General features: G+C 44.0%; 1 protein-coding gene across 22 annotated transcripts in view; it reads left to right on the top strand.

Moving 5' to 3' along the window:
• Window positions 1-23,393, top strand: part of PRLR (prolactin receptor) — a 341,587-nt gene that overhangs the window by 158,642 nt on the left and 159,552 nt on the right. The window contains exon 1 of one of the 22 annotated variants that reach the window (XM_008171746.4): window positions 21,022-21,267. The exons of 20 other annotated variants lie outside the window; for them this stretch is intronic. The gene's annotated coding sequence lies outside the window, so the exon portion shown is untranslated. Of the gene's footprint in view, window positions 1-21,021; window positions 21,268-23,393 lie in introns of those variants that run through there. One more of the 22 variants, XM_042845481.2, reaches the window with a different exon arrangement.

Here is a 23,393-nt window from a genome sequence, read left to right as displayed (position 1 = left end):
TCCAAAGAGGATGGATAGACTGTTCTCAGTGGTAGCAGATGACAGAACAAGGAGCAATGATCTCAAGTTGCAGTGGGAGAGGTTTAGGTTGGATATTAGGAAAAACTTTTTCACTGGGAGGATGGTGAAGCACTAGAATGGGTTACCTAGGGAGGTGGTGGAATCTCCTTCCTTAGAGGTTTTTAAGGTCAGGCTTGACATCCCTGGCTGGGATGATTTAGTTGGGATTGGTCCTGCTTTGAGCAGGGGGTTGGACTAGATGACCTCCTGAGGTCTCTTCCAACACTGATATTCTATGATTCTAAGTAACAAGAAAAAAAACTTCCCATAAACGTCTGTAATAATGCCATTTGCACCATCCATTCCTTACAATAAATCAGCCTGGATAATAATGGGTAATGATTAAGGCTACGATTATGTCATGGAAGTCTGCCTGGTGATAGTTTGTATGAGTAGTAGGAAATATGCTACTGTTTTGGTTCTTAATGATGATCTTTCAAATGATGGCAAGGAGTTTTAGAACTTGGGGATGGGTGTTCTTTTATGTGTGTTTATTTGTGATATGCATCCAAATTAGAGATTTTTATATATGAATTTTTGGGAATTATTTACTCCGCTAAAACTTTCATTTAACATACAAATATACCATGTAGCATGACACATGATTGTTTTCTTTGCTTGGGAAACTCCTAATATGAAAAATCAGGAAGAAGATACATTGATAGAACTGCCTGAAGAAGTATAGCCTTTGCTCACAGAAGACCCGATTCATAGATTTTAATAGAAATTTCATGTGTGCTAATCAGAAGGGACCATCGTGGTTATCTTGTCTGACTGCTTGCATGATACAGACCTCTGAATTTCAGCCAGTAATTTCTGCATCTAGTGGTTGAATTTGTGATTGAACTAGCCTGTCTAATTCAAGCCATGCTCTAAGTCTTCCAAATTGAAATTAGAGGTGGAAAAGTGAGAGAGAGTGATATTGTATGCCAATAAATGGGAAAGTGAAACATGTATAAGAGGTAAGTGTATGTTGTTAGAAGTAATCCGAAAAGTCAGAAGTTAAGTATCCTTATTTTTAGTTTCTATCTTTATAAAGTTGGTACATGTGCCTAGAGCACTGAATGGGAGCATTTATTAGTATATTTAAATAAAATAAATGGACCAATAAATCATTATAAATAAGTAAGAGACAATGTGCTTTGAAAGGCTTTTGTCACTATTGCCTCCTTTTTTCAATTTTATAGCTTGTTCACTGACAGCCTAAGATTCTTTTAGATCAGGGGCGGGAAAACTACGGCTCATTGGATTGCCACCCCCAGGATGCCGCAGGGAACCACAGCCAATGGGAGCTTCTGGGGTGGTACTCGCAGGCAAGGGCAGTGTGTGGAGCCCTCTGCTTTCCCTCCCACCCCCAGGGGCCACAGGGACGTGGTGCCAGCTGCTTCCCGGAGCAGCGTGGGGCCAGGGCAGGCAGGGAGCCTGTCTTATCCCCGCTGCGAGCTGCTGCCACACCGGAGCCACTCAAGGTAAGCTGCGCCAGGCCAGAGCCTGCACCCCTCACCCCAACCCCCTGCCCTGAGCCCGCTGTCACACCCCTCTTGCACCCAGCCCCCTGCTGCACCCTCCCGCACCTCAACCCCCTGCCAAGCCCCCAAGCCCTTGCCCTGAGCCCCTTGCCACACCCCGCACCCCTCCTGCACCCCAACCCCCTGCCCTGAGCCCCTGCCACACCTCTCCTGCACCTCAACCCCCTGCTGAGCCACCAACCCCCTGCCCTGAGCCCTCTGCCACACCCCGCCTGCACCCCAACCCCCTGCCCTGAGCCCCCTCCCACACTCCACACCCCCACCTACACCCCGTACTCCCTCCCGCACCCCTACCCCAGCCCTACATTCATGGCGCTGCATGCAATTTCCCCACCCAGATGTGGCCCTCGGGCCAAAAAGTTTGCCCACCCCTGTTTTAGATACATTTTATCTTAGAAATATAGGACTGGATGGGACCTTGATAGGTCATCTATTTCAGTCCTATGCACTGAGGCAGGGCTAAATATTATCTAGACTAGTGGTTCCCAAACTTTAACAATCTGTGAACCCCTTTCACTCAAATGTCAAGTCTCACGAACCCCCTCCTAAAAATAAATATTTCCAGGGATTTTCTCCTTTACCTGAGTATAAATTATAAAAGCAGTGATCTTGGAAATATAAAATTTGTTTTTATGACATACTTATTACACACTAATTATTATGTATTATTACAGTATTTTTATTACATTATGAAAATGGCAACACTCTTCCAAGATCTCACTATCATAGCTTGTATCACTTTGAATAAGCCTGTTATAAGACAAGGCTCCTATGTTTCATCAAAGAGTATCAGATGTGAAAAAGCATGAAGGTATTTAAGAAGCCAACTCAAAGAGTTCCTCCTACACAAGCATTCTTGAGCAGTCCAGGCAAACAACGCACATTACAACAAAGCTTAAACTTGTTCTTCATAATAATTTTAAAAACAATACAAGCTGCCTATTTAATTTTAAAAACAGCAAAAAATATCCACCTCCCTTTCCATTTCTTATATGGAGTCTTGAAGTTTAAATCTCCTGAGTGTGATAGATATGCTTGCTTTGATCTGTTTAGCTCTCGGAAATCCAGGAGGTCCGGGCTGCTGGCCCCGTGCTGCCCGGGGTCCCCAGGGACAGCTCTTTCCTCCATTAGGGATTTTTTTCCCGAGAACCCCCTCTAACATTTCGCGAACCCCAGGGGTTCACAAACCCCAGTTTGGGAACCACTGATCTAGACCATCCCTGACATGTGTTTGTCTCACCTGTTCTTAAAAACCTCCAATGATGGAGATTCCACAACTTCCCTATGTAACTTTCTTTTCAGTGCCTAAATACATGAAGAGTTAGTAAGTATTTCCTAATGTCTAACCTAAATATCCCTTGCTGCAATTTAAGCTCGTTACTTCTTGTCTTTTCCTCCGTGAATAAGCAGAACAATTTAGAACAATCTTTTTGTAACAACCATTTATGTACCTGGGATATAAGTCTTCCCCTCAGTCTTCTCTTCTCCAGACTAAACAAACCCCTTTTTCTTTTTCAATCTTTACTCATAGGTCATATTTTCTAGACCTTTAATAATTTTTGTTACTGCTCTTCTCTGGACTTTCTCCACATCTTTCCCAAACTATTGTCCTGACACAATACTCCAGTTGAGGCTGTATCTGTACTGAGTACAGTGAAAGAATTACGTCTCATGTCTTGCTTACAACACTTCTGCTAAAGCAGAATTATGTTGCCTTTTTTTTTTTGCAACAGTATTACACTGTTGATTCATTTTAGTTTGTAATCCACTATAACCCCTAGATTCTTTTCTGCAGTACTCCTTTATATTTGTACAGTTAACTGTTTCTTCCTAAGAGTGATACTTTGCATTTGTCCTTTATTGAATTTCTTCCTATTTATTTCAGACCACTTCTCCAGTTTGTCAAGGTCATTTTGAATTCTAATCCTGTCCTTCAAAGCACTTGCAACCCCTCCCAGCTTGGTGTCGTCCCCTTTATAAGTATACTCTTTATTTTATCCAAATCATTTATGAAGATATTGAATAGAATCAGACCCTCAACAGATCCCTGCGGGACCTCACTTGATATGCTTTTCTGGCTCGTTGGAAAACTGTAGGTTTGCCATTCAGTTGCGCACATACATTATACTAGGTTCATCTAAGCTATATTTCCCTACTTTGCTTATGAGAAGGTCATGTGAAACAGTATCAAAATCATATGTTAAGTTCTCTGGAAATGCAGTCTAGTTTAGAAATGCAGGTATAATACTTGATTTAGTTTATAACAGCTTTAGCTATAGATTAAAGAGATGAACACAAAGTCTGAGAAGTTAGGCAGATCTGTCACTTGCCATCTGAATGGGAAGGCTAAGACATTACATATCTTCAGGAGGGTGCTACCTCATATTCATATCATCACAGATGATACATGAATCAGTGGTTAGTCAGCCGGAGCATATTCAATAGTGTATTAGTGCAACAGCTCTTTTCAGCTTCTCCAAAAATTTATCATTCTGCAACATTGTATAAGAGTTTTAAATAGCCCTCTGAACACTGGATTTTTGTATCAAGCAATGGTACCTACTTAACGTACACAGAATGGATTATATGCTATATGTGTATCGTCTTGTACTATGATTTAATCAGATCTTATGAATTAAGCAGGATTTGAGCTGGGTCAGTCCTTACATGTGAGACTTCCAAAGCAAAACTAGGCACTGCAAAAAGTGGAGCTTGCCAATTACAAATCTATCTTCTTCTCACTGAGTCAACACAGAATCAGAACCACCGTATGGTGATATGGGTGCTGTACTGCTAAAAATGAAATCATTTGGATGAGACATGAGATCAATCTCCTTACAACTTGGTTATAAAAGATTCCATAGCACTTTCCACAATGGTCTAGTGCAGCAGTTCTCAACTCACAGGCCTCATGTGGCCCAATTATCACACAGCTGCAGCCCAGGTGAATGCTAAAAAAAATTCAAAATTTGCCGCTCTGGTCTGGCATGGGGCGGGGCTGTCTGAGGGGGAGAGAGTGTAAGGCAGCCTGCAGGAGCGTTCCTACATGCAGGGGGCTGTTGAGTGCTGCAGGGGGTGGGAGAGTGGGTCTCTGGGCATGTCTGGGGGTGCTCTGGGCAGTGTGGGGAATGGGCACTGAGAGGTTTGCAGGGGTTCTGCAGCAGGTTTTAGGTGGGACTCCGCTCCTGGCCTGGCACCTTTGGTCCTGGCTGCCGGCCCATGCCCGGCACTCTGCTACTGGCTTGGCGCTAGGGGTCCTAGCTGCCAGATACAGCAGAACTTGGAGCCTGGCTCCCCTTCCGGGGCGGAGTACGGGTTTGACTGCCAGCTGCCCAGGGTATGGGACTGGCTTCCCTGTGCAGTGGGGACCAGCTGGCGGAGTCCGGCCCCACACTGCAGGGTTTCTGGTCTGGTTGCCCGGCCCCACATGGAGGGTCTGGGTCTCAGCTGTCCAACCCCACGCCCAGGACTCCACTCTTGGCCCCACTCTGTGGAGGGGTCTCTGGGAAGGGGGGCGCTGGGCGGCGGGGGTTTGAGCATTTGTGGTGGGAGTGCTGTGACCTGCGGCACACATAACACATCATTGAGAACCAATGGTCTAGTGCAGGGGTCAGCACCCTTTCAGAAGTGGTGTGCCGAGTCTTCATTTATTCACTCTAATTTATGGTTTCGCATTCCAGTAATACATTTTAATGTTTTTAGAAGGTCTCTTTCTATATGTCTGTAATCTATAACTAAACTATTGTTGTATGTAAAGTAAATAAGGTTTTTAAAATGTTTAAGAAGTTTCATTTAAAATTAAATTAAAATGCAGAGCCCCCTGGACCAGTGGCCAGGACCCAGGCAGTGTGAGTGCCACTGAAAATCAGCTCACGTGCCGCCTTTGGCAAGTGTGCCATAGGTTGGCTATCCCTGGTCTAGTGTAATCCTCAGTGACCTGGCCAGATTCCAATTTCAGTATTGCAGTTCTAGTTATCTAAATTCTCCTTGTGATATCAGTTAGATATGGTGGTGTTGCTGTAGTTTTCCTGCAAGCTACTAAACATCTGTTGCTTTCCACCAAAGAGGTTGGCTACATTTCAGTAGTGGTTGAAATGCTCTCTATATTCCATAACAACTTGCAGTGATGTTTTCAGTTGTTAATGTTTTTAAAACACTTTAAGGTTCTTGGATGAATAGTGTTATATAAGTGCAAAGTATTTATTATTATTCACAAAATGTGCTTTTCAAAAACTATTTAAACTAATGATGTCCTGTCTGATAATCAGTCTATAAAATGTGAGGGGCATAGAATAAGATCTGAGAACAGTTTGTCCATTGCATTAAGGCCAAAAATGACTTGATCCAGTTCCAGGAAGAAAACAGTCTTCCAAAACATCATCATAAGTAGGAAGCTTGAATGCATTAGTATTCCGCACGGTGGAGTGAGCTTTTTCTGATGCTTCATCAGGGCCGGCTCTGGCTTTTTTGCCGCCCTAGGCAAAAAAGCCACACACCCCCCCCCCCAGTGCAGTAAGGGAGGGCGCTGAACCCAGCCACAGGCCCGCAATCCCCGACCGGCCGGAGCGCCGGGGGGAGGGCGGCGAGCCCCTGGCGGCCAGAGCGCCAGGGGGAGAGTGGAGAGCCCCCGGCAGCCGGAGCGCTGGGGGAAGGGCGGCGAGCCCGGCTGGGGCCCCGCTCTCCTCGACCGTCCAGAGCGCCGGGGGGAGGGCGGCGAGCCCACTGCGGCTCCACTCTCCCCGGCGGCGGGAACGCCGCGGGGAGGGCGGCGAGCCCAGTCGCGGCCCCGCTCTCGGGCCAGAGCCCCCCCGCCGCGCCGCCCCCCTCCAGGCGCCGCCCCAAGCAGATGCTTGGTGGGCTGGTGCCTGGAGCCGGCCCTGTGCTTCATGGACAGCAAAAAGCCAAAGGCAGATTATAACATGGTGTCAGGTTCTAGAACTCTGCATAAAGATGATCCATCCTTATGTCAGGTTTAAGGACCCTGTACAAAATGGCAGAGTCATTTACCTACTTGCCCTGGCAGCCAGATCAATGGTTCCTATGAGGTCTATTCCAGGAATATGAAAAAGTTTGGGTATCTCTCTGAGGCAGAGGGTGGTGGGGGAGGATTCTGTAGTGGCACAGACAAGCAACAGCAAGTTCAGAAGAAAACTTACACACAAACTTATAAGGCATACCTGTGGCAGGAGAGTATCTATGGCAGGGGTTTTCAAACTGGGGGTCATGACCCCTCAGGGGGTCATGATATTATTAGATGGGGGATGGCTTGCTGTCAGCCTCCACCCCCAAATCCAGCTTTGCCTCCAACATTTTTAATAATGTTAAACATTTTTAAAGTGTTTTTAATTTATAAGGGGGTTGCACTCAGAGGCTTGCTCTGTGAAAGATGGTCACCAGCTAAGTTCCCTCTAAGCCGTGTGGCTGCGCAGCTGCCTATTAAGTGCCATGCAGGTGCTCAGGGTTGTGGTGGGAAGAGATGCTTCTCCTCAAGCCCCGGACCTGCCGAGGCACCCCTCCCCTGGCCCTGACCCAGCCCAGTCCCCTATCTGCCATGGCAGGGGGACAGGCGCTCCTCCCCTATCCCAAACCCAAACCAGCCTTGGACCTGCTGGGGCGGGGAGAGGCGCCTCTCCCCCTCCAGCCCAAGTACTGCTGCGGGAAAGAGAGCTGGGGGGGATCCTCTCTCCGCTCCGGGGCCCCACTGCATCCCAAACTCCTCATCCCCAGAGCTCTCACCCCCCCCCCGCACCCCCACCTTCTGCTCCAGTCCTGAGTCCCCTCCCACACTCCAAACCCCTCAGCCACACCCCAACTCTCTGTCCCGGGCCAAGCCTCCCTCATCCCTGGCCCCACCCCAGAGTCTGCACCCCTAGTCAGAGCCTTCACTCCCCACACCCCAATCCTCTGCCCCAGCCCTGAGCCTCCTCCCATACTCCGAACCACTCGGCCCCACCCTGCCACATTAATTTTGTTATGTGCACCAATATGGAGGCGATGTGTGACACATCACCTCCATATTGGTGCACATAACAAAATTATTCTGCACATGGGTGGGAAAATTAGAGGAAACACTGGTCACCAGTACAAAAGTTTGAGAACCACTGATCTGTGGTATCTTTAGAATGCCTATTTTCCTAAATATATGTCAAATACCTATTATCTTGTATTTATATGCTGTCACAAATGGGAAACAATGCAAAAAAGCAAAAGACAATATCCTTTTTATGATATTAACTATATTAAATGAAACTTTATGGAAATAAATAAGTTGTACAATCACACTAGTATCACACCAGCCAATATTTCATGGTACTAAAGAATTTTAGATTAAAGGTGAAACATGAACAAAGTACTTCAAGCCAAGATCCTTGAAATAAACAAGGATTACAGTGATGTGGCCATGAGAACTCTTTGCAGCCAACAAAATAGATTTTCCTTGTCCTTCCCACAGGAGCAATGGATAGGAGGAGAGAAAAATTATTTGAAATTTAAAAAGACATGGAGTAATGTATTAGGAAACTCCATTAATAACCTGCTCTGTATCATATCTATTTTTCTTACTGTTTTAATGTCTATTTGCACAAAACCTGTCCTCAGCTGTGGCTACTAGAATTACGTGGGGAAAATGTTCTTGTAAAAAAAAATTAAAAGCTTTTTTAAAATTAAAAGGGATGAGGGGGCTCGACCTAGCTGTATATATGGATGCCACTCTAAACATCGTATTAGTGTTTCACCCTACCAGGCTAGTGGTGTAATGAATGTGGTTTCTTGTTTAGCAGGCATCTCTCATGCAGACCCATTTAGAAAACCAGGTGACTCTGCTGTTCAGTTCTCACTGACTAAATCTAGACACTTTTGCCCTGTAAACTGGTGAAATTAAATTAACATGGATCTTCCACTTCTGAGAGAGAGGTAATTTGCATCCTAACATACATAGACAAAATTAATATTTTGTAGTTGGGTATAATGAAAGCCACTGAAGCAGGAAATTCCTTTTTGTTCTTTATTAGAGCTCTCCTATTGTTTACTATGCAATGAAAAGGGAGTGCACATTTGCTAATGGATGCTGTATGGTTTTTGAGTGCAATAACAAGATTCATACAAGCCATACTACTCACTGGTTCTCTACAGTTAGAGAGAGAAATGTGTTCCAAGGTGGTTGGATGGTTCGGGGGATTTGGTAATGAAAAATAGAGTTTTTTATCTATAGTCTGTCACTTCTAATCCATCTTGCATAAATAATGACCAAGGGTTGTTCCCAACTGATGGTTCTCTGGTGGTGTACAGTAAATGATCTTAGTGATTTTAGTTCATTTCCCTGTGCAGAATTATGTGTTCATCACAATAAGCACCACAATAATAGTCACTAGCTAATGCCCTCCTATGGTTGTATACAGTTTCCTATACAGTTTCAATAGTGAGGCCAAATAGAACTGAACTACCCTTTCAAAGAGATGGTTCCTCCAAGTGTGAGTTGAAGGATACTGGTGGATCAGTTTGGGGAAACTTCTGCTGACTGTCTTCTACCTGTGTTGCAGATTTCTAGATGACATATGTGAGGAGTGCTGTCAATCTTGCACCTTGCCATGAAAACCATCTCCCAGTGTATCAGTGAGAGTCTTTTCATTGACCTAAATGTGGACTGGATCAGGCCCTTCGTGACCTCTAAGTTAATTCACACACAATGCTGAGAAATAAGGGGAGGTGTCATGAAGATAACTGAGGCATAGAGTCATAGGCACCATGAAAGGAAGTCCTGAGGAGGGGTCTAACTTGGGAAGAAGTGGCTGAGATGGCCTCTTCAGCTTTGAAGGGTCACCCCCAAGGCGGTGCTGGATTTGATGGTGGGTAGAGAATTGATTGGAATTGAAGATGGAGGACTGAAATATATGCTAAATCTTATGGCTCTCAACCTCTTTTGTGTGTTAGATATTCAGAGTATACTGATTAAAGTTTGTGTGACACATTGCCACCCTTACTTCTGTGTTGCTGCTGGTGACAGCGCTGCCTTTAGAGCTGGAAAGCCAGAGAGTGAATGTGGAGGACAATTTAAGGGTCTGCCTCAGCTCCCTGGATCCACAATTGAAAAAACTGTGTGCTTCAAAACAGCAGCATCCCTTGCATTGAGTGTCCAGATACTTGTTTGTATATAGTTTTGTGTATAAAGCCACAATCCTTGGACAATTATGATTATTACCACAAATTGAACAATGTTATGATTGTTAACACAATCACTGGAAAAGGTTTCCAGCTCCCCAAACTGTACCCTGTTGGGTTTTTTTCCCCAGAAAACCCGTTTCTTAAATGTCCATGTATTTATTCCTGAAAACTGTTGTTTTACACTTTTTGAAAGGCTTCAGTGCCTTTGACTGCAAGGATAATGATTACATGAGTCATTTAGTGCTCCTATGAATATGTACAGTAATTTACTATCACTATTTTTGTGATTATTTCATCACAGCCTGAAATATTTTCAAAGAGGGGGCAGCAAAAAAAGTTTGAGAACCCTGTCTTAAAGTAAACAAAACAAATTCCACTAGATTACTATTGCCCTATTTTTTTCCTTGATTTGGCTTCATTGGAATTCAATGACCGAATCTGGCGCTACATGCCTATGTCACTGCTAGGAAAACCCTGCAACACCTCATTTCCTAGTACGTCCATTTCCTTTGCACCACATCCAAGCCATGTCCAAATGCTATGACCTCTTCTCCTCAAGGTTTAAGGTCTTGTCTATACTACATCTATTTAGAAACTGATACAGTTAAAACAGAGCAGCTGTTCAACATCATAGAGGTTTTGGTTCAGCAAGTCTGTCAGCAGATTATCATGTACTCTTTTCCCCCACTGGTTCTGTTCTAGCATTTTTGGTCCTTTCTGAGTAACTGCAGAAGGAACAAAAACAATCTTGTCCTAGGGCCCAACTGTGCTCCATTGAAGTCAACAGGAGTTTTCCCATTGGCTTCCCTGGGAGCTGGAGCAGGCCTGAATGCAGAAGAGCTTTCAGTGTAATTAGACATAGATTGAAGAAGACTAGCATTTAACCTGGTTGCTTCCATAATTGAAAAGACTCGTTCCCTATTGCAGGTCTTTGCTGTTATCTCCCATAGTTTGGCGAACATGTTTAAAGTAAGCAGATTTCATGCTCTGTATATTAGCATAAGTTATTGACAGTTTGTGAGACTGAGATCACTGGCTGGATCCACACTGGCTATGGGATTAGAAAAAGTTAGTATTTAGTATCTGATTCCATAAAAAAGTGGATTTGTCCCCTTAGTTGTACACCTCTACCTTGATATAACGCTGTCCTCGGGAGCCAAAAAATCTTACCGCGTTATATCGAACTTGCTTTGATCTGCTAGAGTGCGCAGTCCCGCCCCCCCGGAGCACTGCTTTACCGCGTTACATCCAAATTCATGTTATATCGGGCTGCGTTATATCAGGGTAGAGGTGTATTCATAATAAACGTTAATAGTGTGAGCATGATGTGGTCAATGAGGCAAGCCTTAAGACCTACAGGGTGATAAAGTTTGTTACAAAAGGTCAAAAGTGACAGTAAGAGTTCATTTGACTATCTCCTAAAGAATGGTTTGATCAAGCAGGGATAAAATAAAGGAGGAGGCATCCCCATTCTATTAATAATACTAACCCAGAAGCAAGACTTCCCCTGCCTCTTTTCTTCTGTCCTCCACACGTTCTTACAGGGTAGTGTCTGAACTTACAGTGGCTGTAGGCAAGAGATACACAGCTGGGTAACATCAGTTTACTCATAATATTTTGCCCACATTTAGAGATGGTGTCATAGATACGTAGAACAACATGGCAAATAGGACTGATCCGTGGAAGATGCTGCATATAACATCTCAGTGATGAGAATTTCCCATTAGTTTTTATTTATATAGTGCCTCATGAGCAAATATGAACATATGGGGCCAACTTTTAATTTCAATTACTGCAGTGTAACTCTGGAGTAGCTATTTACTTCATTTGCTCAGATTTCCTCTGACACACCTGAGATCAAAATGTAGTCTGAGGTGCCTGGCTAATAATGTTAAATTAAACCATCTTGACTACAAAAATGACGACAGGCCAAATTAACTTTGAGCACATCCTAAACTCCCATTTTTTTAATTAAGGAGATCAACTTGTAAGCCCTTAAGACATTAGGTTCCTAGGAACTATAATAATACAAATAATAGTCATGGACTATATCAGTTTGATCTCCTGCATCATGTAGTAAGTGAAGTACTTTCTATCCAGTATTTCTCTTTCCTGGCTGTATTTTTAAAAGCCTTTCTTAGTCCCCTAACTCCTTTGGCATCATTAACTCATTCTGCACTTTTTTTTTCTGGGTGTGCCCTGATCTTTTCCCTGAGCTTCACACAGATCACAGATTCTTACCCCAAAGCAACTCCATGATGGTCCCAGTAAAGCCGACAGTTTTATTTAGTAAATGGAACATCATAATCACAGTGAAGCATTCCATCTGAATGCCTGGTACCATAACTGATAAACATGCTTCTAAATTACACAATTTACCTAATGAAGCTAAGGGACTATTAGGAACTGATGGATTCAGACAGTCATATCAAATAAGGATTTTTTCCCCCTCACTTTCAGATAAGAGGCTTCAGTTTGCTGCTTGTACCCTGCTTAGGCTACTTTAAAGTCATTCAAAATTCTTCATTGAACTTCTAAGTTTACAGGGGATTCAGGCCCATGAATTCCACAAAAAATCATTGGGACCTGTAACTTTCGCTTAAGTTGGTACAAAGAATTATAGGGCTCACATCTTATCTTATAGGATTGAGGCAAGGACTCTGGAACCTTTGTAGAAGTGTGTGTGGGGAGGGGGGACATGGCGGGCACAAGACCTAAGTGCCTGATCCCTCTCTGTGGCTGGCTGCTCCCGTGCTGAGCCAGCTGCCCTCTCTTCTGGACCACAGCAGCCCCTTGTGGGCAAAAGGTGTAATTGCTGTGCCTCCCTGGCAGAATCTCTTATTCTGCGGGGAGGGAGAAATCTGTGGGGGACATAAATTCTGCACTTATGTTTCTTTTTTGTTAAAAAGTGGTGGGGCATGGGCCCCCCTGGTTCCGGTACTGGTGGATTGAGGTGAAACCATCTTACTTATACTGAAAATGCAGCTAGGGTTGCCAGGTGTCTGGTTTTTGACTGGAAAGTCCGGTCCACACTGCTGACCAGACAGTAATAATAATATATGGAGATATACCTATCTCATAGAACTGGAAGGGACCTTGAAAGGTCATCAAGTCCAGTCCCCTGCCTTCACTAGCAGGACCAATTTTTTTGCCCCAGATACGTAAATGGCCCCCTCAAGGATTGAACTCACAACCCTGGGTTTAGTGAGCCAATGCCAACCATGATCAGCCTCCCCGCCAACAGGGCAGGAAGAGCAGCAGCTGCTCAGCTGCTGCTGCCGGAGAGAACTGCCTGACTCCCAGATGCTGCTCCTACTCTCCTACTCCTCTGGTGGAGAGGTAGGTACTGCCGCCGCCCAGATGGGCTCCTGTCTCCCCTCCTCCCCCACCCCGCGCTGTGCCTTGACTTCCTCACTCTGGTGAGTGACACCCCCCCACACATGCTGCAAACAGTGCATGCCCCCTCATTTCCCCTTACCACCTTCCTCCCACACACAGTGTATACCCCCCCTCACTGCCCCTTACCACCTCTCCCCACCACACACACACACACACACACACACACACACCATGTCCTCCCCTGCTGCCAGTCAGTGGTCCCCCAACTCCAGTGCTCCCTCTCTGCCAGTTAGTGCCCCCCCACACCATGCCCCATCAATTCCAGTTAGTCCTTCCCCCACGCCACATCAATGCCAGTTACTGCTCCCTCCACACCCTCAACATCCCTCAGTGACACTTACTGCTCTCCCCAAAATCCTAGTGCCCCCCCACAGCATTCCCCCTCAATGCCAGTTAGTGCCCCTATAGTCCCAGCATCCTTCAATGCCAGTTACGGCCCCCCCAATCTTTGGGAAGTAGGGCAAAGATACTATTTCTATCCAAACAATATTCTCAGATGCTTATTCTAGTGACAATTTTAAAAATAAGTTTGAGTTAAAATACAATACTTTCTTAACCAGCCACAAATAATTTGCCAGCTTTTCAAAGAACTGTTTAGACACTTAAAAAGATGTAATTGCTACAAAACAAATCTTACTGTGCACAATATGCCAGAAGCCATAAAATTTGTACCAAATGTAGAGATTCTAAAACAGAAAGAAGATGATTAGGACTATGGAAAATGGGACGGGTAACTAGCAGCAGCATGGCAAATGTGTTGCTGCATTTTATAGCACAAATACATATGCATTATCTTAGGATACTATGTTTTTTAGCAAGGCATTCTTGTTTGTATAGCTGAAACTTTCCTTTTCTAAGTTTGTGGTACCTTTCATTTGCCCTCACCCCAAGAAAAAACTCACATTCCTGTACTCTTTTTGGTATCTAATAACACATAGAAAAGAGGTGGGTTGGACTTTTAACCAAGTTATTATTAAAATTTTTAAACTTTTTGTTTTTTGGATATTAGTCATGGTGGTACTTCTAACTTAATGTAGATGCACTTAAACCTGTTAAATCCATTTAATCCTTGTTTAATGTGTACTAGTAAATTACTAAATTAAACTAAACTGATTTAAGTGAGGGTTGAAGTGCATCTACGTTAGGGAGTATCACCTATTCAACTTCACAGACTTCAAATTAATTTAGCTAAGACTGTACAACTTTTCTTATATAGATGAGCCCTAAGTATTAGGACACAATTGCAAATAGATGCACATTGGGTAAATGTCAACATGCATTTCATAGAATCATAGAATATCAGGGTTGGAAGGGACCTCAGGAGGTCATCTAGTCCAACCCCCTGCTCAAAGCAGGACCAATTCCCAACTAAATCATACCAGCCAGGGCTTTGTCAAGCCTGACCTTAAAAACCTCTAAGGAAGGAGATTCCACCACCTCCCTAGGTAACCCATTCTAGTGCTTCACCACCCTCCTAGTGAAAAAGTTTTTCCTAATATCCAACCTAAACCTCCCCAACTGCAACTTGAGACCATTACTCCTTGTTCTGTCATCTACTACCACTGAGAACAGTCTACATTCATCCTCTTTGGAACCCCCTTTCAGGTAGTTGAAAGCAGCTATCAAATCCCCCCTCATTCTTCTCTTCTGCAGATTAAACAATCCCAGTTTCCTCAGCCTCTCCTGATAAGTCATGTGCTCCAGCCCCCTAATCATTTTTGTTGCCCTCCGCTGGACTCTTTCCAATTTTTCCACATCCTTCTTGTAGTGTGGGGCCCAAAACTGAACACAGTACTCCAGATGAGGCCTCACCAATGTCGAATAGAGGGGAACGATCACGTCCCTCGATTTGCTGGCAATGCCCCTACTTATACAGCCCAAAATGCCGTTAGTCTTCTTGGCAATAAGGGCACACTGTTGACTCATATCCAGCTTCTCGTCCACTAGGTCCTTTTCTGCAGAACTGCTTCCTAGCCATTCGGTCCCTAGTCTGTAACTGTGCGTGGGATTCTTCCGTCCTAAGTGCAGGACTCTACACTTGTCCTTGTTGAACCTCATCAGTTTCTTTTGGCCCAATCCTGTAGTTTGTCTAGGTCCCTCTGTATCCTATCCCTACCCTCCAACGTCTCTACCACTCCTCCCAGTTTAGTGTCATCTGCAAACTTGCTGTGAGTGCAGTCCATGCCATCCTCCAGATCATTAATGAAGATATTGAACAAAACCGGCCCCAGGACCGACCCCTGGGGCACTCCAATTGAAACCGGCTGCCAGCTAGACATGGAGCCGTTGATCACTACCCGTTGAGCCCGACGATCTAGCCAGCTTCCTATCCACCTTATAGTCCATTCATCCATCCCATACTTCTTTAACTTGGTGGCAAGAATACTGTGGGAGACCGTATCAAAAGCTTTGCTAAAGTCAAGGAATAACACATCCACTGCTTTCCCCTCATCCACAGAGTCAGTTATCTCCTCATAGAAGGCAATTAGGTTAGTCAGGCATGACTTGCCCTTGGTGAATCCATGCTTACTGTTCCTGATCCCTTTCCTCTCCTCTAAGTGCTTCAGAATTGATTCCTTGAAGACCTGCTCCATGATTTTTCCAGGGACTGAGGTGAGGCTGACTGGTCTGTAGTTCCCCGGATCCTCCTCCTTCCCTTTTTAAAAGATGGGCACTACATTAGCCTTTTTCCAGTCATCTGGGACCTCCCCTGATCGCCATGAGTTTTCAAAGATAATGGCCAATGGCTCTGCAATCACATCTGCCAACTCCTTTAGCACCCTCGGATACAGCGCATCTGGCCCCATGGACTTGTGCTCGTCCAGTTTTTCTAAATAGTCCCGAACCACTTCTTTCTCCGCAGAGGGCTGGTCACCTTCTCCCCATACTATGCTGCCCAGTGGGAGCTGACCAGTCTGGGAGCTGACCTTGTTCGTGAAGACAGAGGCAAAAAATCATTGAGTACATTAGCTTTTTCCACATTCTCTGTTACTAGGTTGCCTCCCTCATTCAGTAAGGGGCCCACACTTTCCTTGACTTTTTCTTGTTGCTAACATACCTGAAGAAACCCTTCTTGTTACTCTGAACATCTCTTGCTAGCTGCAACTCCAAGTGTGATTTGGCCTTCCTGATTTCCTGAGCAATATTTTTATACTCCTCCCTGGTCTTTTGTCCAATCTTCCACTTCTTGTAAGCTTCTTTTTTGCGTTTAAGGTCAGCAAGGATTTCACTGTTAAGCCAAGCTGGTCGCCTGCCATATTTACTGTTCTTTCTACACATTGGGATGTTTTTTTCCTGCAATCTCAATAAGGATTCTTTAAAATACAGCCAGCTCTCCTGGACTCCTTTCCCCCTCATGTTATTCTCCCAGGGGATCCTGCCCATCAGTTCCCTGAGGGAGTCAAAGTCTGCTTTTCTGAAGTCCAGGGTCCGTATTCTGCTGCTCTCCTTTCTTCCTTGTGTCAGGATCTTGAACTCTACCATCTCATGGTCACTGCCTCCCAGGTTCCCATCCACTTTTGCTTCCCCTACTAATTCTTCCCGGTTTGTGAGCAGCAGGTCTAGAAGAGCTCTGCCCCTAGTTGGCTCCTCCAGCACTTGCCCCAGGAAATTGTACCCCACACTTTCCAAAACCTTCCTGGATTGTCTGTGCACCGGTGTATTGCACTCCCAGGAGATATCAGGGTGATTAAAGTCTTCCATGAGAACCAGGGCCTGCGATCTAGTAACTTCTGCTAGTTGCCGGAAGAAAGCCTCGTCCACCTCATCCCCCTGGTCTGGTGGTCTATAGCAGACTCCCACCACAACATCACCCTTGTTGCTCACACTTCTAAACTTAATCCAGAGACTCTCGGGTTTTTCTGCAGTTTCATACCGGAGCTCTGAGCAGTCATACTCCTCTCTTACATACAATGCAACTCCCCCACCTTTACTGCCCTGCCTGTCCTTCCTGAACAGTTTATATCCATCCATGACAGTACTCCAGTCATGTGAGTTATCCCACCAAGTCTCTGTTATTCCAATCACATCATAGTTCCCTGACTGTGCCAGGACTTCCAGTTCTCCCTGCTTGTTTCCCAGGCTCCTTGCATTTGTGTATACGCACTTAAGATAACTCGCTGATTGTCCCACTTTCTCAATCTGAGACAGGAGTCCTCTCCTCTTGCGCTCTCCTGCTCGTGCTTCCTCCCGGTATCCCATTTCCCCACTTACCTCAGGGCTTTGGTCTCCTTCCCCCGGTGAACCTAGTTTAAAGCCCTCCTCACTAGGTTAGCCTTTGTATAATACCACACTGAATCTGCTCATTAGGTTTGCTTCATTTGAGTGTGCAATCAGTTTTCTCTTTTTTTAAAATAAAAAAAAGTCCTGGAGAAGGTGTGTGAGGAAAGCCTACCTATAGAACAGATGAGACATTTAATGAACACTCCTAAGGCTAAAGGTTTTTTCTACATGATTTTTCTGTGGAGAATTTTGTTGTAGGAAGGAACCAAGTATGAGGGAAAAAATTCTAAAAGGCAAAGAACAAATACTTATTTTAAACCTCTCATGCTGTTCTAAGTCTCATGAATCAGCACCATCTTGCTCAATCATACCAGCTTCCTGGGAGGGGGGAGCAAGCAGGGGGCAGGGGCTTGGGGGAAGAGCTGGGGCAGGGGGCATGACCTTGGGGAGAAGGCCGGGCAGGGGTGTCTGGTTTTCAGCAATTAGAAAGTTGGCAACCCAACATTATACAGATCTTGGCTTTCCATGGTCACAGCTACCTCAGTCACACCAAGGCCCACTAGTGGCAAGAACTACTTTTGGCTAGGCTCGTCTCCACTCACATCCAAGCATCCTGTCTAAGCCTGAGTGTGATCATTGTGGTCGTACCACCACCACACACCACTAGGCACAATCATTTTCTACCTGCACTTGTTAGGCTTCCTTTTACTTTACTCCTTATTCTAAGCTCTTGGGCATTTCAATTTGCCCTGCTAACACTTGGTCTCGTCCCTAGCTTGGCCTTTTTGCAGGGTTAAATGCTTTTTCTCTTGCTCCTCTTCCCTTTGCTTTCTGGGCCCACCTTTGTTGGCCAACTGCCCATTTCACTTCCTGTACTGCTTAAGTTTGCAGGATAAGCTACAAATCTGGACTAAGATCAGAGGCAATAGGAGAGGGGTTCATCCATCAGTGTCTCATCCCCAAAGATCCTGCTTATTATCCTGTAAAGACAAAGCGAACAAAACGGTGAGAGTGAGACTGGGTAAAATGGCTTCCTTCCAGTTAGATCTTTCCATTGGTCCACCTCATGTTGCCAGAAAAATCTGAATCCGGCCTAGTCCTGAGCACTGCTGAACACACAACTCCCACTGATGTCAGCATCAGTTGACAGTGTTCAGCATCTCTCAGGAGGAGCTCAACATCTTGTAGGGTTGGACCCTTCAGACTCATTTGTGATAGGCCATTGTTTTAGGACTATATAGTCTAACTCTTGAGGCCAATACATCCATGACTCCTTGTGTCTACCCAGTCCCAGCACTAACAAAGGTTAAGGCAGGCTGGGAAAGATTGCACTGTTTACACTGGCCCTTTTTCTTTTTTTTGTTTGTTTGTTTGTTATGTTCAGATAGGAAGTGTGAAAAATCGGGATGGGGGTGGGGGGCAATAGGAGCCCATATAAAAAAAGCCCCAAATATTGGGACTGTCCCCATAAAATCGGGACATCTAGATGTTCATGAAACCAAATCGGCAGCTTCTTATTCCTTGTGTTCTTTTTTTATGTAGGAACACTAGTCTGCTGTGCCTTTAGATATTAGTGCGTCCTTTTTAGGTTTCTCAGCCTTCTTCAGCACTAGTAATTCCTCCCAATGCACTCTACTAACTAAGGGCCTGATTCTCCTCTGTTACACTAATGTAAATCAGGAGTAACTAAGTGTTGCAGTGGCGTAAAAGTTGTGCAGGTGAGAGGAGAACTGGGCTCTTGAAATCTTAATTTACTAAATCTTGCTCTCCTGAAATCTAACACCTTTGTGCTACTGTAGCCTATGAAAAAACTATATATTATTACTATGCTGGATTTAAGTAGCTTGTCATAGCTAAGTATAACAGAGAAGCTTGGAATCAATCACACTTCTTTACTAACAAAATGATGATTCAAGATGGATTCTGCTCTGGCTGGATTTTCTACATTATAACTCAGAAACCTTTCTGATGCAGGCTTGGCTGAATTTATTAAACACCACATTTCGGTGTGGTTAAAATCCTTCAAAAGTGCAATGTCCTAAGGCTTTGGATACCTGGAGAGTTGGTTCAATAACTTTTCAGTCTTGTTCTGTCTGCATCCTGGGGATCTGTAGCAGAAATTCTGAATATGGGTTTCTCCTTCACTTTCATTCCTTATGTTAAGTAAAATATTTCACTACCCTCTTTAATATTAAATTTCTTACTGACCGGGTATATACTAAGTAACAGTTATTTAATTCTCATCTTCATCCTGTCTTCAGCTAAGTAATCCTTTCTTGTCTGAGTAGCTTCACTGATTTCATCTAGACTCTTCAAGTGAATAGGATCTGAGCTTGCATCTTTACTAACCAAGAAGTCCTTAGAGTTGTATTCTCTTGTATTCCACAAAGATATACTTCACCTTCTACAAATCCCGCTAAAGATGTGCATATCGCCAATCTACCCCACTGAAGCAGCCCTTTTTCCAGGAGCACCTTCCTGGTTCTGACTAACTCTCCCTTAAACACAATTTCTCTCCTTTTCTCTGCTTGCTTTTCTGGGGCTAGTCCTCTAAATTTTGCAGCGACAAGCAGCTGCAGCCCTAAAGCAGCTGGTTGCAGCCCAGTGCATCTTCGTTCCAGCTGATTAAGTATCGGTTATGTTGTCCTTCACTTTCCTTTTCTTGTTGCTGAAAAGATGCATATTTTCACAAGATCCATCCCCAATCTATCAAAACCACTTGACTGCAAACTTCTAGATAGGGAGCCACTGGAGGAAATTTGCAGACACACTGCTAGAGCTGGTTGAATTATTTCTTGTGAATATTTTTAGTTGACAAGTTTAGTCTCTTTCTGTTTGTGAGTAGATCATGACTTGCAACATTTGTGTTCATTACTTGAAATTGTTTGCCTATGGATTTCTCACTGTATTCATATGATTATTTGGTATTTGAAGTGGCTCAAGCTTCATAATGGATCACCTGAGTCATATGGTATTAGTTCTGGTCCGTGATTGGATCTACAGAATTTTCACTCAACTCATTTCATGATAATAAGTTTTAACTACAAAATTTAAACTGCAAACCCAAACTTTATCTGTCACCCACAATGGCATGAACAAAACTTCAATCATCTTATGGCAGAGAGGGTGCAAATATGGCTAAATGAAAAGATGGGTCAGAATTTGCAAAGAGACTTATGAATTTCACACTAATCACCCAGTTCTACACAAGTAATGCAAAGCTCAAGCCTGTAAGCTGAAGCTTTTTCAGCTCATAGGATTTCTGACAAACCTAAGGGAAAGATTCTCATTTCTCTCTCGGATGTCTCATTAATGCAACAGGACCCAAATTACTGTAAATTTGTGCAGTTTCATGTCACTGTAAAATAAAAAGGAGTTGACACTTTGGTATAGAAAGAACTTTTGAAGTACTTTATGTTGAAAGAATATTGGATTGACTTCTTTAAAAAAATTGTTATATGCTTTAGGGCAGGCATAGTAATTTCTAGCTGATAAAGGTGATTTTAAAAACAAATTCATTGCTGGATTTCTACACTCCAAAATACCTCTCTAACCTTGTAAAACTGTCATGCTCCGGACATTTTGCACACTGAAGAAAATCACTGTTTTGCCTGGAGCAAGGAACATAAATGTTGCAACACTGACTCCTCCTCTAATGGGCTGAGAATGTACAAGTACATAGTTATATTGCTCAGAGCCGACAGACTGAATATCTTGGGAGTCAACGCTGTAAACATTAGAGATTTTTCTGAATCTTGTTTTGTATCGGGGGGATTTTTCTTTCTCTGGATTGATTGAAGTTGTTTAACTGTGTTAGCAAGGCTGGATTTTCATATCCTTGTTCAGGAAGTGTTCCTGAACTGACATGGATCAACCCAGACTTCATTACCAGGCAAAAGTGAGTACTGTGGCTAAACCTGTTCCTACAGTGTGTTTACCTAGGCATATAAGGACGTTCGACATTATATAAAGATTGATTGGTAGAGTTTGTAAACATTATTAGGCTACTAAAAATAATCAGAAACCAGCTAAACTCAATACAATATGTTAGATATTGTGTAACTAACAGCTTATGGGAAAAAAAACTATTGTTTTGGTGACAACTGTCAGCCAGGTGACAACTGTCTCCTATGAATTGCTAATAATAGCCTGGACAGAGAGATTATACTTTACAAGGACACTTAGACTTGCACTGGTCTTTTAATTAAGTGTGGAAATAATCTTACATGATTTCCCTAATGTACATCCACATTGATGTGCTTTGGCACCCCCAGTGTTTCTCAGAAGATGATTGATTGGGATCAGACTAAGTGTTTGACATCTCAGCATTCACTGACACTGGCATCGGGTGGAAGGGAAACACAGAAACATGAGAACAGCTAACTGAGCTGTGGCGGAGAAAGGGAGCTGTGATGACTTATAGTTCCTGATTTCAAGAATTCAGTGATCCCTTCCTGCATCCCGTGGAAGCCTGGTGCCATCTCTAACACATTTTCAGTATTCTGGGTATCATGTAGGATCAGTTTGTTTGTTGGTTGTGGGGTTTTTTTGGGGGGGGGGAAGGAGGGGGGGAGGACAGCATTTCTTTGCTGTCACTTTGTCAGGCTGACCCACCTACAGCAAACAGTATGGATCCCTTTTCTTTCCCTCCTACATCAAGCCTCCCTCACACTGAAGCCCTGCACTGCAGACACCTATCTTTTATTTTGTCTTGAGAGATGGGTCACTGTTGTTGAACTGCTAGGAACTTCCTTTCCTAAAGGCAGATGAGTGGACTGCCTCTGCAGTATGAACAAGTCTAAGCAGGGAGTGATGCCTGACGTGTGTGTGTGTGTATAACAAGTGCTATCGTTTACTGCATGTTCTGTGTTGGCACTGCTGCCCGCTAAAACTGATATTTAATTATGCTGTGGGTTGTATATCTCTGATGAAATGCCCTAGATAAACAACCTGGTGGGAGGATTAGCAACAGCTCACATGCAGCTGTCCATATGTGGCAAACAGACCTTGAAGGGAAGGGGAACCTGGAGGAATACAGGTTGTATAGATTAAAGTTAGTCCCGGGCAAACATGAAAAGAATTGGTGTTTGAGGGTGGGGTGGTAATTCAGAATTTAGATTTGTGTCTGCAACGTGTTTGTGGTTATTTGGTCTAGAAATTGGATGATGTCATCAGAATAAACTTTCTTGTGAAACTGAGTACTATGAAATAGGGGACAACTTTGTCTTGTGGACTAAGCACAGAGCTGGAATTCAGGACTCCAAGTTTCCTAGCCCACAGACTTCTTGTAACCTTGAGCATGTCACTTAGGCCTGCATTTGTAAAAGTTGCCACTGGTTTTGGGTGCCTCCCTTTTTTAAATAATGGAGATATCCTATCTCCTAGAACTGGAAGGGACCTTGAAAGGTCATTGAGTCCAGCCCCCCGCCTTCACTAGCAGGATCAAGTACTGATTTTGCCCCAGATCCCTAAGTGGCCCTCTCAAGGACTGAACTCAGAACTCTGGGTTTAGCAGACCAATGCGCAAACCACTGAGCTATCCCTCTCCCTCTGTCTAGTTTGAGACCTTCTTTAGAGGTGGTGAGCTCCCACTGGCTTCAGCTGGAGTTGCTCAGCACTACTAAAAGTCAGACTTATCCGTCTCAGTTTGGGCACCCAAATGCTTAGACACCTCAAACTAGTAGCAACTTCTGAAAATTTTGGCACTTATTCAGAGGCTGTGGGAACTCAGCACCTCTGAAAACCAGAGATGAATTCCTGGCCAACTGAAGTCCAAGGGAGTTTTGTCACTGACTTCAGTGGGGGCAGGATTTCAGCCCAGGCGTTTAATCTCCCTAGGCAGACTTTCTCCTCAGTTTTTACACAGAAGTTAATTACATAATATATAAATAAATAAATACATATGCTATGTATTGTTACTTCATGGTCTCAGCTGGGTTGGAGACACTGATAGTTTTCATCAAGATATTTTGGTACTTCTACACCCTCAATGTTACAAAGCTTAAATATGCTAATTTAGTTTTT

The sequence above is a fragment of the Chrysemys picta genome, chromosome 6 (genome assembly GCF_011386835.1).
Source record: "Chrysemys picta bellii isolate R12L10 chromosome 6, ASM1138683v2, whole genome shotgun sequence".
Taxonomy (NCBI): domain Eukaryota; kingdom Metazoa; phylum Chordata; order Testudines; family Emydidae; genus Chrysemys; species Chrysemys picta.
The sequence above is the reverse complement of the archived record's forward strand: the minus strand, read 5'-3'. Positions and strand labels throughout refer to the sequence as shown.